Source organism: Thermobia domestica, chromosome 3 (genome assembly GCF_964235325.1).
Source record: "Thermobia domestica chromosome 3, izTheDome1.hap1.1, whole genome shotgun sequence".
Classification (NCBI taxonomy): domain Eukaryota; kingdom Metazoa; phylum Arthropoda; class Insecta; order Zygentoma; family Lepismatidae; genus Thermobia; species Thermobia domestica.
In genome coordinates this window covers 35,268,599-35,274,598 of record NC_137456.1, presented here as the reverse complement: position 1 = coordinate 35,274,598, position 6,000 = coordinate 35,268,599, and positions in this window count along the sequence as shown.

Sequence of the window (6,000 nt, the reverse complement as noted above, 5' to 3'; positions counted from 1 at the left end):
ATCTTATAGTGCTTTGGTAATTTAAACACTATAATTTTAGGCACTCTTCTGATCTTGGTAGAAACAGAAACTTGATACACTCAACTCATATAGCGACTCTCTGGACTCTCTCTTTTGAGAGTGTTCGTAGAACATTTTCGTTTGTTCTGAAGGTATTACCACTTTCACTCACACATGGCGAATGATAGTACTCTCTCGCGCTTCTCTTAATGCGTCACATAGTTGCCAGTTAGCAGCGCAAGAATACACTGACAAACTAAAATATAGTTCGTAGAAAACATTAAGTTTTGGCTTTATTCTATTGCTAATAATATATAAAAGATGATTCATAGGTTAATTGAAATCACATTAAAAACACTGATCGTTCCAATAAGTTGTAGGATTGACGATTATTGATAGATTTTACATTGTCACGTAAAAATCTGTCATCGTCATGAGGGTTTGCTGCGTGGGCGGAAAGCAGGAGTGTAGCTAAATTCCTCTTCCTAATATAGGCTGACGAAAGGAAGCAGGGCTGTCTGGAAAAGTGAGGGACCTTTTGGGTAACAAATTCCTGAGCATTATTCTCCTCCAAATGTTAACTGGTTGCGTTTCATTTCTAAGAATTGACGTTGGAAAAATACGAGGGTTGATTTAAAAATTCATGCCAATCCATATCGTTTATAATGTTACGCTGTCGCCTGATACTCTTAACACGTATTTTGTTACTTCTGTAGAGAAAATCAAGAAAAACAATGCAGATACTAATGTAAATATGTATCAGTATTTAAGTCAACATAGTCCATTTAATAGCTCTTTTGTTATTATCCATGTTAGCACTGATGATGTCATAAAAGTAGTAAAAAAATGAAAACTTCTGACAGTAAGGATATATTTGACATATGGAACAACCTTATAAAAGCTATCATTAATTACGTTGTGAAACTCCTTGCAATATGCTTCAGTAAATGTTTCTCTCATAGTATTTTTCCTAAATCCGTTAAAATAGCAAAAGTTATTCCTATAAACAAAACGGGAGATCGATCGTTTTCGTCTAATCACCGTCCAATATCTCTTATTCAAGTTTTCTTTGAAATTATGGAACTATTGTTAAAAATCAGCTATATAAATATATGACTGAGCAAAACATAATTCTAGAAGCTCAATTTGGATTCAGATCTGGGAAATCCACAATTGATGCAGTAGAATCAATAACGAAAAAAATATATGAAGCTTTTGAAAATATGGGTTTTGCTCAAACTACATTCTGCGATTTAAATAAAGCATTTGATTGTGTAGTTCATAAAATTCTATGTGATAAGTTAGCGTATTATGGATTCCATACTAGCAGTTTAAACTTTGTAAAATACTATTTAAATGAACGTAAATAGATAGTGTCAGCAAAACGCATTCAAACATCTTAGAAATGAAATATGGGGTAACGCAGGGTTCTGTTCTGGGTCCGGTACTATTTTTAATAATGATAAATGACTTGCCTCTAAATACTAATACGAAATCAATTCTATACGCGGATGACACTTCCCTTCTTAACATAAATACAAGCTTTGAAGAAGTGCATATAGAAGCTCAAGCTGCATTAAGAGAGACAGCGACCTGGTTTAAAAGAAATGGTTTTGTGCTAAAACAAGATAAAACAAAAAAAGTATCTTTTAGTCTCAATCACTGAAATGATAGAGGAAACTATGATGTATCTGAGTTTAAATTTCTTGGTATACGTATAGAGAGCCAACTAACCTGGGAACAACATGTCAAATATGTATGTACAAAGCTCTCCCGAGTGCTCTTTCTGTTAAGAAAATTGAAAGATACAGTTCTCTATGAGTATCTGAGGAATTCATATTTTGCATTTTTTCAAAGCATAATTGGGTATGGGATTTTGCTTTGGGGTAACAGTAGCTAAGCACATGATGTTCCAGTTTTGCAAAAGAAAGCTATCAGGATTATTGTTGGAACACATGATGAAGAACACTGTAAACCACTATTCATCTGGCTTAAGATAATGACAGTAGTTAATTTATATATTTATAAAGTGCTATTTTACACTAAGCAAAACCTCGCAATTATGACACTCAGGGATGAAGTACATACATACAATACGAGATTGTGTAAGAAAATTGATATGCCGTTCACTAGATTATCGAAAATCAAAAATAGTTATTTAGTTATAGGACCAAAGCTGTTTAATGAACTAACATCCTCCATACAACGGCTGCCATTTAATGTCTATAAGAAAAGGTTATATGATTGGTTAGTAACGAATCCATTTTACTCGTTTCAAGAGTTTAGTGAATGTCAAGACATTGTGTCCTAATTTGCAGTGGCACTTTATTTCGTGTTTCATACATTTTCATTTTTACAGGCGGGAATATTCCCGGTGGGAAAGAATTTTAAAAAATGGGAATATTCCCGGGTTTTTCCCCTGGCCTATAAATTCCCGGAAAGGAGTTTATTTCCATTTCTCTACTTTATCTTCCAAATTACAAGAACCATATGACTAATTACTTTATTTTAATATATTATGAGTTACTTCTAGGTTTTAAAGAATTCGTAGGTTAAAAAATTTAAAATTATTTGACGGTAATTTATATAACTATTAATATCAGTTTCTAAGTTCCATTTCCATTTGTACTAAAAAGTAAGGTAAATGTTTAGTATTGGGAGGCCAAAACTAGCAAATAGTAGGATGATTTACGGAAGAAATGAGTTGATAGTGATGTTCAAGTAGTCAAGAAAGTATCGAGCACAATTTTTTTGAGGGCAGTAAAGGATTTATACAAAATGGAAAGGTAAATGGAAGTGATTTATGTGAGAAAAGAAAATGAATTCTTGGTAACGAAGATAGAAAACAACGTGTCATGCGGGGCTCTAAGCCGCCTTCATTCTTTAACGCTCGCTTTGTAATACTGTCTGAATTTAATGTTGGTAACGTAATTTAACGTATGAAACCATGAACAACCGCATCGGAATAGAATATTTGCAAAAAAGTAGGTACAAAAGCTGGGCCCCAATGCTGAAGAACAGCCAAAATTAGCAAAGTAGGCCTACTAATTTACAAATGATGAAAAGGGACGATTTTGTAAAGTAATTTAGAGTTATGTGGAAATAGAGATGAAGTACTATTAATAAACCCTGAACCACCAATAGTAATAGATGTCGGTCTGTCTCCTCCTTCTGACTCAAATTTCTGAGGAAGTACTCGGACTTCTTATACAGTATGTCACAATTATATTCATACACATGGTGATCATAAAGAAAATAGAGAGATGCACGTAAACAAATGAAGGACATTTATTTCTGCTTGAACTTAAATACTTCTGAAACACTTGTTTGTTATTACAGATACAAAGAAACAATGTACAAATCGATATAATATAAAATGCGTGCGTAACTAAATTAAGACATACAATATTTCGCCACATTGTTATTCGTACAGTTAGATACAAACATTAACGTAAGAAACAATTTTATGAAAGAACAAAACAACTAATACTTTGTAGCATAGTCTTTGGCTTTAATAACTGCCATACATCGCTGCTGTATAGAATAGAGAAAAGTAGTACACATGGCAGGGCTGATATTGGCCCCATTCTTCCGTCGTTTTTAAGTCTTCTTTTGACTTAACGTTTTTATTGTGAACCCTAGGTTTCAGATAAACCCATAAGTGTCCAATAGGGTTAACGTAAGCGGATTGGGGAGGGGTGTGCAATTGTTTGCTTACATTCCAAATTAACCAGTCCCTATTTATACGTGCCGTATGTTTGGGATCGTGATCATGTTGGAACATAAAAATTGGTAGCATGCCCAATTTTTCTGCACTTTGCTTAACATTCTTCCTCAAAATGTCAAGTTACATAAGCTTGTCCATTCTACCATCAATAAACTAAATTTTAGCAACCCATTTTGCCGATATGCACCCCCAAAACATAATAGAACCATCTCCATGTTTTACGTGGGTATAGTATTCACAATATTGTTGTCCAAATCGGGTTTTCGCATCACCCTGTGGACCCCATCAGACCCAAAGATATTAATTTTAGTCTCATCTGACCAAAAGACATTGTTCCAAAATGTCTGACTCTTGTTAACATGTTCTTTTGCAAACTGAAAACTTACGATTCTTACGACTTATGAATGGCCTCTTCCGAGATATTCGACCATGGTAACAGTATTTGTGTAGCACTCGACGAATCGTCTCAGTGCTTACTTTGTTTCCTGTAGCACATTCTATTATCTTTTGGACTTTTGGAGCACTTAGTCGGAGATTTGTTTTAATCTGTCTCACAATCACTCTCTCGTTCTTCTCACTTAACTTCTTATTCATCGAATTTCTTGGTTTATTTCTCATTGAACTACTATATTTAAACTTGTTTACTACACATTGAACTGTTGTGTGTCTTTTTACTATTAATTGTCCCATTTTCTTAACGACCAGCCCCGTAATGCTAGCGTTACGATTGTCTCTTTGACTTTCTCTCCTAGCTCTTTACTCTTCCCCATTCTTGAAGGTTTATATACCTGTGTACACCACGATTAACACCAGCAGTTAATATGTCCTTTTCCTGTACGGCACACTACCTATGTTCGTGTTCTAATGCTCTTTTCTTTCCTTTTTAGTATATGAAATGTAATCCTGTGTAGAAGTGTACGAATAACAATGTGACGTAAATTCGGGAGTTCTCATATGTTTTCTTTTCTGCCTTTCTATGGTGTCCTTGTTTTGGCCCCTTTCTGCACTGGGTTTGTCTATCATTGTCCTACTTCACTCCTCCAGCACTCTGCTGTCAATTTTACCACCATTATGTTTAATACATACTGGTTTTCTTTTAAATTAATGTGTGTACGAATAAGAATGTGACATACTGTACATGTTAATTACCCTATGGAATTTCGAGAAATACGTAGAATGAAAGGTCATGTATGGCAATGTTACTAGTGATGGGCAGTGGGAATATTCCCGGTGGGAAGGAATTTAAAAAATGGGAATATTCCCGGGTTTTTCCCTGGCCTATAAATTCCCGGGAAGGAATTTATTTCCATTTCTTTACTTTATCTTCCAAATTATAAGAACAATATGACTAATTACTTTGTAGGTTTTGAAGAAATTGGAGGTTATATGATTTAAAATTATTACATACAAAGGTTTTAGTGTTTACAGTGCCACATAGATATGATTTGGCCAGGTGGTCATGTGTGAATAAAGAAGTGGAACGTGTAAACAAAAAAGTATATAAACTAGCAAAACACTTCAAAAACGTTTGTGTTGTGGACATAGGTATGCTAGATAGGAAATTACACACTTCTCACGGACTACACCTAAATAGGTTTGGCAAGAAATATGTTTGTGCTGAAATAATAAAGTTTGTGTGTGAGATGGGGTGTAGTAAAGATAACATTCCAATACCGTTGTATTGGGATAGATTGGTACATACCAAGGTAGGAGACGACAATTTTTTATCGTTGAACACAGGAATAACCTTGGAAACATAAAACCCGGTACAGATATCAATACAGTGAAACACTGTAAAGTAAATCAGCTTAAAGTATTTCATCACAATGTGCAGGGTCTTGGCAATAAGCTGGACTTTATGGATGTGTTAGTTGAGACAGTGTTGTCAACTGCACATGTTATTTGCATCACGGAGCATTGGTTAAGCTGTACTGATATTAAATCTGTAAAATTAAAAGGTTTTGATTTGGTAAGTCATTATTCAAGAGTTAACTTGATTCATGGAGGAGTTTGTATATTCGTTCATAATAAGTTAAATGCTGATGAAGTTGATGTATCGATGTTCAATCTGGAACTTCACTTTGAAGTAGTTGCAATAAGTCTCGCTCATAAAGTGTGTATATGTAGTATTTATAGATCTAATTCGGGTAACTTACGGGTATTTTTTAGAAATCTTGAACTTCTTCTTGACCATCTGTGCAAAAGATACAGTATTATCATTTTGTGTGGTGACATAAATATAAATTGGATGGTTAACACTAAAGTTAAAACTG